Source organism: Euprymna scolopes, chromosome 35 (assembly GCF_053919585.1).
Source record: "Euprymna scolopes isolate OS-2025 chromosome 35, ASM5391958v1, whole genome shotgun sequence".
In the NCBI taxonomy this organism is placed as follows: Eukaryota; Metazoa; Mollusca; class Cephalopoda; order Sepiida; family Sepiolidae; genus Euprymna; species Euprymna scolopes.
The window spans coordinates 30,252,929-30,265,280 of record NC_136516.1 but is presented as its reverse complement, the minus strand read 5'-3'; the positions used below and the strand labels follow the sequence as shown (position 1 = coordinate 30,265,280).

The 12,352-nt window shown below is 32.3% G+C and overlaps 2 pseudogenes; both read right to left on the bottom strand.

Moving 5' to 3' along the window:
* Positions 1-4,271: 4,271 nt before the first annotated feature.
* On the bottom strand, positions 4,272-4,396 carry LOC145260108 (U2 spliceosomal RNA; annotated as a pseudogene).
* Positions 4,397-11,409: 7,013 nt separating this feature from the next.
* On the bottom strand, positions 11,410-11,526 carry LOC145260152 (5S ribosomal RNA; annotated as a pseudogene).
* Positions 11,527-12,352: the final 826 nt, after the last annotated feature.

Below are 12,352 nucleotides of genomic sequence, written 5' to 3'. Positions count from 1 at the left end.
TTAAATTAAAATTTTTTTAATTAGAAACAAAAAAATGCCAAAGATGTATTTCATCTGGTTGGTCCTCGGTTAGTGACGGAGAAATCCTTCTAGATTAAGGCATTAAAAATTTTTATTTTTCCCCAATCAAGATAGTACTTCTTTTTAGGGGGATGATTAAAATCTTCTCATTAAACAGATTAATTAACGTCACTTTAAAAGATATCCAAATAAATATTTTGGTGTTTAGCTATTTATTTTATCGCCATTCTCACGAACTACAGTGTTCATACACAACCGATTGAAGGTATAGTTTATTTGGTGCTTCTACAGTTTAGCAACGATATTAAAAACGACGACAAAGAAAAAAATTATGATGTACGTGCTCATTATGGAATGAAGTTCTCATTAAAAAAAATCGCTTAATTTGATCAAGTAGTTTTTTTTACAGAGTAAAATCAAATTTACTGAGACCGACCGGGTCGCAGCCATCTTGACAATTTCAATTACAAAGAGGGAGGGGGAGATAAGTCGATCTAATTCTTGAAGTTTGTCAAAATTCGACGAGATCATTTTTACAGTTTTGAATAATTCTAACTATTCCTTTTCTTTTCTGTTTTTTTTTTCTTTCAAAATTTATTAATAAAATTATTATAACTACATGTGCACTTGAAAGAAAGCTCCTATTGCTGAAATATTAATTTCAAGCAAAGAAATATTTGTTTATTTTCCAAAATATTGTGTTGTAATTTGGCTTACAAACGTATTATATATATATTTTCTGTTAAAATTTAATCATCGCTTGTATGATGGAGAACACATCTCTTAATATGTATCTTTATCCATGCCAAAACCAAAACGTAGATTCCATGAACAAAGCTTCTTTTTTAGAACTGCACACTAGTGGAACTCTCTTCCGTTTGCCTGTTTCCCACTTGACTACAACTTGGATGTCTTCAAGTCCAACATAAACAAATTCCTGATGAACCGCCCCCTTAAGTAAGACACTTTATCAAATCTCCAATACTAACGATTACTACGATACTATCCAATTGATTACTGTACACTTAATAATCCTTATCCCTGAGTGGCTTCCAGGCCTTGATAAGTGGTGACTACCTTGTAAAAAAAAATCTATGTTGGAGAGTGATCGGGCAGAGGCAGTAAATTATCTGTTATCTATCTGTTATGAAATAGATAGAACAGAATAAAATTTCTATCTATCTATCTATCTATCTATCTATCTATCTATCTGTCTGTCCATTTCAATCTATCTATCTAACTGGAGAGGTAGACAAGAGATGGATATGAAGAATATTTTTAAAACCTGTCAAAACATAACAAAGCTAGATCATAGACAAGTTTACCGGAAGGTCTGGTCAGCTGATCGGATCTATGTGTATGTGTTACGGTTTTTTGTGGCCTTGTCTAGGGATAATGGAACGCCGCAATTAATTATAAAAAAAAAAAGAGTGAAAAAAAAAGCATAATTTGAAAAACAAATTTTATTACAAAAAAAAAAAGACAAAGTAGAAAGAAAGAACTGCTAGTAAGTTTCTTTTTACAATCGTAACAGTGCAAAGGGGAATAACTCTGTTTTCTAGTTTATCTCCCTCTTGATTAAAGTAATTGTTTTTACAGTAATGTTTAGAGATATAAATGCCTTTAGTCAAATATAATTCAGAAAAATTTATATTACTACTTATTGATGAAAGAGATTTTTTTCTTTTTATCTTGTTGTCCAGTTCATCTGTTTTTTAACTCGACTTTGCTTGCGATTTCTTTGGTTGGAGTAGTATGTTCTGTGACCGGTCAAGGTTGCACCGGAAGATACGAATGGATACATGTCATGTGCTCAGGTTTGCGCAAGCATCGTTGAGTTGGATTTGAGACACCAAGAGGGACAGATGGGCTAAACTGGGTCTCTTCATGAGGGGGGGGGGGAAAGAAGTCTCAAAATGGGGACTTAGAAGAACCACCCCAAGCCAAAATTGTTGAACACATCCCAGTGCTGTATTATAACTCCATAAATACCAACCGTTCACTATTTATAGTCGTCACTAGAGAATTTTCTAGAAAAACAGAAAAAGAATCTTTTTCTGTTTTACTTTTTGAAAATCTCCAGTGATGCTAAAAAAACTTTTTTTATTAAAATTTTTAAGTAATACTTTTTATATTATTGTATAAAATCTTTTATTGTTATTTTTTTAATTAAGTAATTTATTATATTCAATATTTTATATTATTATATGATATTTTATGTATTTTTTATTTTGTTATAATTATTAATTATATTAATAATTATTTTTATTATATGTTATTATTTGGATAATTAATATTATCATTATGGTTATTAATTATAGCAATAATTATTTTATTATATTTTATTTTTAATATATGTTATTATTTGGATAATTAATATTATCATTAAAATTATTAATTATATTAATAATTATTTTTATTATATTTTATTTTTATTATATGTTATTATTCGGATAATTAATATTATCATTGTAATTATTAATTATAGTAATAATTATTTTTATTATATTTTATTTTTATTATACATTATTATTTGAATAATTAATATTATCATTATGATTATTAATTATAGTAATAATTATTTTTACTATATTTTATTATATGTTATTATTTGGATAATTAACATTATCATTGTAATTATTAATAATAGTAATAATTATTTTTATTATATTTTATTTTTATTATGCATTATTATTTGAGTAATTAAAATTATCATTATGATTATTAATTATAGTAATAATTATTTTTACTATATTTTATTATATGTTATTATTTGGATAATTAATATTATCATTATAATTATTAATAATAGTAATAATTTATTATATTTTATTTTATTATAGGTTATTGTTTGGATAATTAATATTATCATTATGAGTATTAATTATAGTAATAATTATTTTATTTTTATTTATTTTTAATATATGTTATTGTTTGGATAATTAATATTATCATTATAATTATTAATTGTAGTAATAATTATTTTTATTTTTATTTATTTTTAATATATGTTATTTTTTGGATAATTAATATTATCATTATAATTATTAATTATAGCAATAATTATTTTTTATTTTATTTTATTTTTATTATATGTTATTATTTGGATAATTAATATTATCATTAAAATTATTAATTATAGTAATAATTATTTTTATTTTTATTTATTTTTAATATATCTTATTATTTGGATAATTAATATTATCATTAAAATTATTAATTATATTAATAATTATTTTTATTTTTATTTATTTTTAATATATGTTATTATTTGTGTCAGAAATGATAGTTTCTTCATATCAAAAGAGGAAAATATGTCCTCCTATAACAGTATGTTATGTGTGAGTCACATGATCAGGTTAGCTGGAGATCATTGAAGAGTTGGAACTTGGAATTGAAGCAGAGCAGTTGGGCTTTACGGTTGTCTCTCCTCCGCTCTTGGCAGAGAGTGACGTGTTCCTCAATGTAGGCTGTTAAAACACAAGCAAAGAAATTCACTTTCCATTTTCATCTGCGCGACATCCTAGAAAGTGAAATAAAATCTAATATGAAAAGCAATCATCGTCTTGGAGTCAATGTGTTTCGTCCAAAAGGTTCCAGCCTCCTCCAAGAACAAGATGAAGTCAGGATTGAGCAGAGAAGATAAAGAGAAGATACATGTATGACCCACACACACACGCATATGAACATTAGACGATCATAAAATGGGTTTAGAATATAACAAGGCCGATAGCCATTATTCGCGTGCTCTCGTGTAATGAATGAATGCGTGAATGTAGGATTGACATGAAATTCTTAAAGATAAACTGAAATGACCGAAAAATGGACTGAAATGACTTAAATAAATAAAAAGTAAATGACTTAGAATGACTGTAATGAATTTGAGGATGAATTGAATGACCTTAAGAATGACTTGAATGCTTAAAAAATAACTGGAATCCTTCAAAAACAACTTGAATGATCTGGAGAATGACTTGAATGGCTTTGAAACTGATTGGTTGCAAAGTGGGTGATCATTTTACATTAACTTAACCCAGAAAAGTGATCCCCCATTTTATATCATAATAAGTACAGCATGTAGTAAGACAGATACTACACTTTGATCTTGGCCAAAAGGCCAAGAAAAGGGTATTTATTTGCTCCCCCACCGAGCAAATTAGGCACAAGGTCGATTTTTAATGTGAGGAGTGAAGGGGAAATGGGGACCAACTCCTCGGGTAGTAGGGGTGTGGGATAGTGACAATTGGTATGAAGGGTTGCCCCCACATTGACCAAGGTCTTATATGTGCGGTTGCCCCCACATATGGTCTTTGCTTGTAGTATCTGCCGGAACAGATACTACACCTTGATCTTGGCCAAAAGGCCAAGAAAAGCTTAAAAAGCTAAAAACAACATCTATAAACAACAAATCTCTGATCTTAACCAAAAAGGCCAAGCACAAAAGTGTTACGGACAGACCGACAGATCGACTGACAGACCGATGGAGTGACTTATAGAATCGCTTGCATGCAACTAAAAAACCACTAATAGACATTTAGTAACATATTTAGGACACCTCACAAACCAAAAGGAAACGTATACACCCATTTACATGGGTGCCATTCATGTTAGATAACATAACATTACTCATTTTGATGCCATTTTGGTACACCATTATATAACATATCTGTCTGTTTATTTAATCATCTGTTTCTATCTATCTATCTATCTATCTAATTATCTATCTCTCTATCTCTCTATATAATTATCTATCTATCTAGCAATGAGTGGATAACAACGATTTGAAGACAATTTGAAGATTGATTTTTGACAACATTTTAAACTCTGTAACCGGTTAAGTTTGCACCGGAAGATACAAATGGAGTCTGGAAGTGACGTGTCATATGTCATGTGTTCTGGTTTGCGCAAGCATCGTTGAGTTGGATTTGAGACGCCAAGAGGGACAGATGGGCTAGATTGGGTTTCCTCATGAAGGGGGAGAAGTCTCAAAATGGAGACTTAGAAGAACCACCTCAAGCCAAAATTATTGATCACTTCTCTGCTATGACGAATAGCTAGGAGTGAAATAAATGCATAAAATCTCAAATTGTCTTGGGCCCTGCCTTGAGTGTTCCTTTTAACAGATTCCAGTTTCCCCAAGGACGCTCCCAGAAGAAACAATAGCAGAAACAGGTATGTTGTAACGTGTAACATGTTATGACATGCACGCACCAACACCTAGACGAGTCATGAGCTAAAATAGACATTTAGGCGAGGACAACAGTCCATTACACACCTAGATACATACATATGGTCTATTTATGATAAGAATATACAGACATTTATTAGTGTCATGTATACACATATATAGAACCCCTCCACGACACAAATATGTCATAAATGCAAGCATGTGTAAACACATATGTTATTTGGTACCAGTATACATTGGTCATATAGACATCACCCGCTATGCAACATATACATATGTAAGTATATATATATATCCACTGGAGAACCATGTCTTTAACAGCTGTCCTGTTTTTAAATCTCCGAAACAGCTACATGATAAGCAGCTGATGATCCCCGTTTTTTTATTTACAAAATTTTAGTTAAGGATTTTCTTTTTTTCATCCTTATGTAGTTAAATTCTGTTTTAAAATTGGAGACTTTTACGAAATTGGTTTATGCAAATGCTAAGTCTATTCCTATTTAACAATTTTAGTTAAGGCCTTTTTTTTGTTTTCATTCTTATATAAATGAATTCTTTTTTTGTCGTTATAAACTTTTTAGAAGTCGGATTATGTAGGTGCTAAGTCTGCGATAGGTTATAGTTAATATTTTTTTCCATCCGGGAATTTAAACTGCATTCTTTATTTTTATTTTTGCATTTTTTATTCAAAGTTTCTTTAGACTAATATATATATATATATATATATATATATATATATATATATATATATATATATATCTGCATAAATTAAAAAATGATATTTAAGCATATTTTATATATGAAGGCCAATATACTACCATTTGGAAACAGCAACCAGGCAAGCTATCAAACCTGTACCCTCAACCTGTCAGAGCAAAAGCGATCCAGATTAGTCATGAGAAACTAAGTTGCTCATATAGAGAAATTGTTTTCATTCCGTCAGCCATATAGTGGATAAAAGCTATTTGTAGTGAGGATTGAACCTGTAACATTCAGAATACTGTCACTTAGAACTGATTATTCAATAGAGAAATAAAGGTAGATGTTATGGTCTTCATTGACATTGTTGACCTAATTAAGCTTCAGTTTCTACGACTGTCACTTAATCCGAATTATTCGGACCTCTATTGTCATCTTCCTTGTCATTTTCACAACGTTTTCTTCAATGTAATCCCTGACCATTTTCGGATTTATAATTTCGAATATTGAAATCTTTATGTCTGACTCGGGAACTTATATGAAACTTCAAACCGACACCTTTATTTAATCCGTGTGAGTAGATTGTTCCTATTCTGTCAGCCATATGCAAGATATTTGAATGCTGCCCACTACAGCATTGTTGATTGGTTGGTTATTTTTATTTTACGGCATATCAACCCTTTTCGGGTTATTTAATACCGAATCCAGTGATTTTGAAGAAAAATTTTTTAATAGAATATATATATATATTTTTTTTTTTGAAGTCGGTTTCTATTTAATCCACAGTTGGGACCCGAACAGGTACTACCAGTCCGAGTCAGAGTTAACCTCGGAGCAACGGCAATTAAAGGGTGGCTCCACACTCCCCAAACCCCGCAAGCTGGAACCTCACCATCGGATATAGTTTAAGGTCATATCCAGGACCACTACAGCATGGTGTGACACAAGGTCGGGAAAGTGGGTTGCCAAGCAAGCTCCCCTAAAGGAAGGGGGCACTCTTGCTTAGCAAAAATTGCCTGAGCATCCCTGTCGGCATTCCACCATTTATAACCGTATACTGGATACAGGTGTGAATTTATGCTATTTTTTAATAGTTATTATTACTTGGAGTGAGGATTGAAACTCCAGAACTGATTACTATTTTTTTTTTTTTTTACTTGGGAGTCACCACTTATCAAGGCTCTAAGGTCACTCGAGGATAATGGTTAATGAATGTAAAGTAGTAATATAGTAATCGTTAATGGTATAAGTTGGGTAGAATTTGATTATTTATGAGGAACCACAGATTGGAGTTCAGTCGAGTACTTGCTATGAAAATAATGATAGAGCAGAGACAGGCGCGCAGCGTCTTTTTTCTAGGAAAGATGTTGCAGGGAAGAGAAAAGGGCATCACCGACTAGATTTAGAATATTGTTCAGTATATATATTTCAGTATATATATTTCAGTATATATATGTATGTTTGTATGTATGTATGTTTGTATGTATGTATGAAGTTCAACATAAAGAACCTCGTGTTCAAAGAGATGCACTCGTGGAAGGAAACTTTGTGAAAATAATAACCAAGATGAGGATAGTAGTCTGAATAATAAAAACAATATAAATTTAAAATTGATTGGAAAAGATTAATAATTTTCTCATTATAATTACCTTGTTTTTTTTTCTTTCTTTTTTTTTTTTTGATTTTTAAAAAAATATCATTGCTTTTATGAACCAATCAGATGCGAGAAACTTGTGTGACATCATTGGAATGATTGATATTAGCGTGACGTCATTGTGTGGGTTGTACTGTCGAAATGATGGATCGATTTAGTGAAAAATGGACTTTTCTAACTACGTTTTTTTTTTTTTGCAATTCATACATTTATCAAGTTATGTGAGTCACTGGACCTCTGATTTAGTATCCACCCAATGTATCTCTCTCTCTCTCTCTATATATATATATATATATATATATATATATATATATATATATATATATATATATATATCTATAAAAGTGAACATGTCTGTGTGTCTGTCTGTCTGTCTGTGTGTCTGTCTGTCTGTCTGTGTACATTTCCCTACGCAATAACTCTGTCAATTTTTAGTCTATAGACTCGAAATTTGAAATACCGGGTACTGAGATTTGGGAAAATCGATGTGACGGGTGTCAGCCAGAAATTTGGCTGTTAAGGGGTCAAATTTAAACGATTTGACCTTTAAGAACTCTACCAAACTCCTCCGACAATTTTGGGTCTAGAAACTTGAAATTTTAGATATAGGTTCCTTGAACCTGGATGTAACTTAATAAAGTGATTTGAGCCCGAAACTATAAATTTTAAAGGGTCATAATAGGGGTCAAAGTTAAAAAAATTGACCAGTTGTTTTTTTTTTTTGTTTTGTTTTTTTTGCTCAGCATACACCTCACACCCGGGTAACGCCGGGCACCTATGCTAGTATATATATATATATATATATATATATATATATATATATATATATATTCTCTCTCTCTCTCTCTCTATATATATATATATATATATATATATATATATAGAGAGAGAGAGAGAGAGAGAGAGAGAAAGAAGGATACATATATATACTAGCAGTGAGACCCGACGTTGCCCGGGATTGAATGATGATCAAAGAATGTTTCACACTCCCATAGTTTTATTGTCATCGAAATCGGGGAAATAACCAATTTTTCAATCGATTCAATTGATTACCTACTTTAATTGGGGACCCATTGCGGTGCACTGGGAGGAAGCTTCACATGTCTTTCGCAATGACTAAGTTCAAAATATATTGTAGTTTACATTGCACTGTAGAGAACCTACTGTTGATTTTATAAAATGATTATTTTTTTTTAATTTAAGTTTAAAATGCAAAAGTCAAGTATCATGTTTCAACTGTTCTCTAGACAGAGACATTCATTTAGAACGCACCCATGTCACATTAAAGAACCTACTGTTGATTTTATATGTTGGGCCTTTCGGCTTGTGTAATAAAACTTCTCAAATGCATTTGTGATGTTAGGCTGTGTAAGATGTTAACTTTGGTCAAAATAGCTTGTTCTTTATTTCATCGGATTATTTCGATTATCGCTACTTATCAAAGACATTCCGATACAAAACCTATCTAAGAACACTGCCAAGTACATAAAGTAACTACGGGTGAAATAAAAAAAATCGATCCAGTTGTTTTCGAGTCCATAGGGAACAAAACTCACAGATACATACAGACACATAAAATCCCTTTTATATATATATATATATATATATATATATATATATATATATATATATATATATATATATATATATATATATATACTCTTCCGTGCAGTTTCCTGAGCTTGAACTTAATATTCTTTCTCACGTCTTGGACTTCTGCATTCCTCCCATACCCTCAAAGTGTGAAGAGATATACGCTGAATTCGAAGTCTTTTTTGCTCAATTAGAAAGACTTTCTCTCATTTCCGACTCTATGGTCAGAGATCTTAAGGCGAAACTAAATGACGCCGCACATTCATATGCTGGCACGGCAATTTCGTTTTGTGAATCAAAATGGCGAAGTGAACATTATCGTACAATCAAAGCACATAACAAAACCTGACAAAGGCTCTGGCTTTGTCATAATAGATCACCAGGATTACATCAATAAAATGATAACTGTCCTGGGGGACACCTCTAAATTTTTAAAATTAGGTCCAGTAGATACACATTATTCTACTATCTCTATCGAAAACAAGTTCGAAAAACGACTTGTCAAATCGGTCAAAAGTGGTGTTATTCCTGCTTCCATTTCAAATTTAATTCCATTCGACCCCGTTTGTATGGTTTGCCTAAGACCTATAAAAGCGGGATACTGTTGAGACCCATATTATCAATGATAGTGTTAGCTAAATGGTTGACAAGTATTTTAGAACCCGTTTTGGAACGTTACAGTTTATTTTGCAATAAAGACACTTATCTTTGCTAACTTTATGCAAAACTATACTCATTCTGAAAAATTTAAGTGTTCTTCCGATTGTTAGAAACTATTAATATCTGTGCAGATGTCTTATATCAGGGTCAAATACCAACTCCCCCAATTCGTAAAAATATTTTCGTAGAATTGATGAAATTCACCATTATCTCGGTTGAATTCAGTTTTAATGATATTATGTACAAACAGACATTTCATTTCATTCGGACAAAACACTAAGAAACAGGGCCTAATTAGAGTTGGGGCCCGTTTTTTTGGGTCGCCTTGTATTAGTATATCATTTTATATCTTCATTTTCTTCCTTTATTGAATTCTCTCTTTCTCTCTCTCTCTCTCTAAATATATATATATATATATATATATATATATATATATATATATATATATATATATATATATATATATATATATATATATATGCAGCCTACAAACGTTTTGGGATGCAGGTCAATACAGAAAAGACCAAAATACTAGTCCAACATCCACCTGCACTCCTGCTACCTAATACCAACACTATCTTAACTGGCTTAAAGGAAGTTGACCAGTTTCCTTACGCAGGAAGCATCATAACATCTACTCCTACATTTACGAAAGATGTAGAAAACAGTATCAGGGCAGCCCACTCTGCCTTTGGTCATCTCAGCAACCGTGTATTTAACAACCACGCACTGAAATTGGCCACTAAAATCATGGTCTTCAAGCCAGTAGTACTCTCCACTCTTCTTTATGCTTGTGAAACATAGACATTGTACGGAAGCGATACAAAAAACCTGGAAGGCTTCTCGCAATACAAGGTGAGGCAAATTTTGCATATCACCAGGGAAAGCCATCACACTAACTTCGAAGTACACAAATGGACTAAAATGAGCAATGCTGAGGCAACCATCATTCACCATCACATCCGTTGGGCAGGCCACATCAGTAGGATGGATCCTTCCAGGCTGCCGAAAAAAATACTTTATGGCCAGCTCGCCATGAGGAGTACCTAAATGGCGCTATAAAGACCAGTTAAAGTGAACCCTGGCAATGACTGACATTGACCTTCCTCATGGGAAGAGGCTGCCGAGGACCGGACAAAATGGAGAAGCCTGGCATGCAAAGGTGCCATGGACTTTGAGGAGAAAAGAAAACAATCTGAAAAGGCTGGGAGAAGAAGAAGGAGAGCAAGAAGGACAGCCCAATCCCATGACTACACTCCCTTGCAAATACTGCCCGTGACTCTTCTACCACCGGTTGGGCCTTGCAAGTCATGTAAAGTATAGGTATCCTAGAAGATAGGGGGCAAATGATGGACCTGATGCTCAGACACAAATGGGCGCCGACGATATACATATATATATATATCAAAAAAAGCTTCCTCCAGTCTGGACAGACTATGGATACCTCAGGGTCAGGGTACCTGTGCGTGAAATTTTTGTGGCAAGAGTTAGTTGCACAATCTCTAACCACACCTCTCCTGAGTCGACATTGTTGAATACCAGTGGCAAGTGGAGGTTCAGGACGACTGGAAACAATGCCGAGATAAGCGGAGAACACATACAGCGCCTAGAATTCCCAAATGATCACCCATTTGGTACTAGCCAGGCTCAACGTTACTTAACTTCGGTGATCTGACGGGAACCGGTGTGTCAACGTGATTATACCATACATATATACAGGGTGGCCACAAAGTCACGCACCAATGTTAATATTTATTTTTTATTAATATAATTTTATAACTTTTTTATTTTAGATCAGACATATAACTTTTTAGATTTTTTAACTTTTTTAATTAACATTGGTGCATGACTTTGTGGCCACCCTATATATATATATATATATATATATATATATATATATATATATATATATATATACGTATGCATGTATATGTATAAATGTGTGTATGTGTGTGTATGTACATATGTATATAAAGAAATAAAAAGGAACAAACCGAGTTATGTGTTCATCAACGTTTCCTCTTTATTTCGAGACTTCCAGACAAAATAAAGACGAAACGTTGATGAACACATAACTTGGTTTGTTCCTTTTTGTTCTCTATTTCATTGGAATACTATTTCCGATATTCTCATCACACACACACACACACACATATATATATATATATATATATGTATATTGCAAGCATAAAGAGAAGACATTTATTATTCACTAACCTGGGTGCCTTGCGTTGCCTGGGTGTTTGTAGATGTGTATTGAGCAAAAAAAAAAAAAAAAAAAAAAAAAAAAAAAAAACGTTGTAGTAGGCAGGCAGGCTGGAACCCATGACACAAAGGCGGAAAAGAAAGTAAAAGAAAATTTGACGTCTTACCGCTACTTCATGACGCGACCGGAAGTCTAAATTGTTCAAATTTAATGTAGTCAATTTGTAGAAATGGCGTTGCTTTTAAACCTTCCATGAAAGCAAATTAGACATGAAGGTCGTTTTTAATGTGGAGAGAAAATCAGCTCCCTCAAAAAAGAGGCAGTCGGGCAG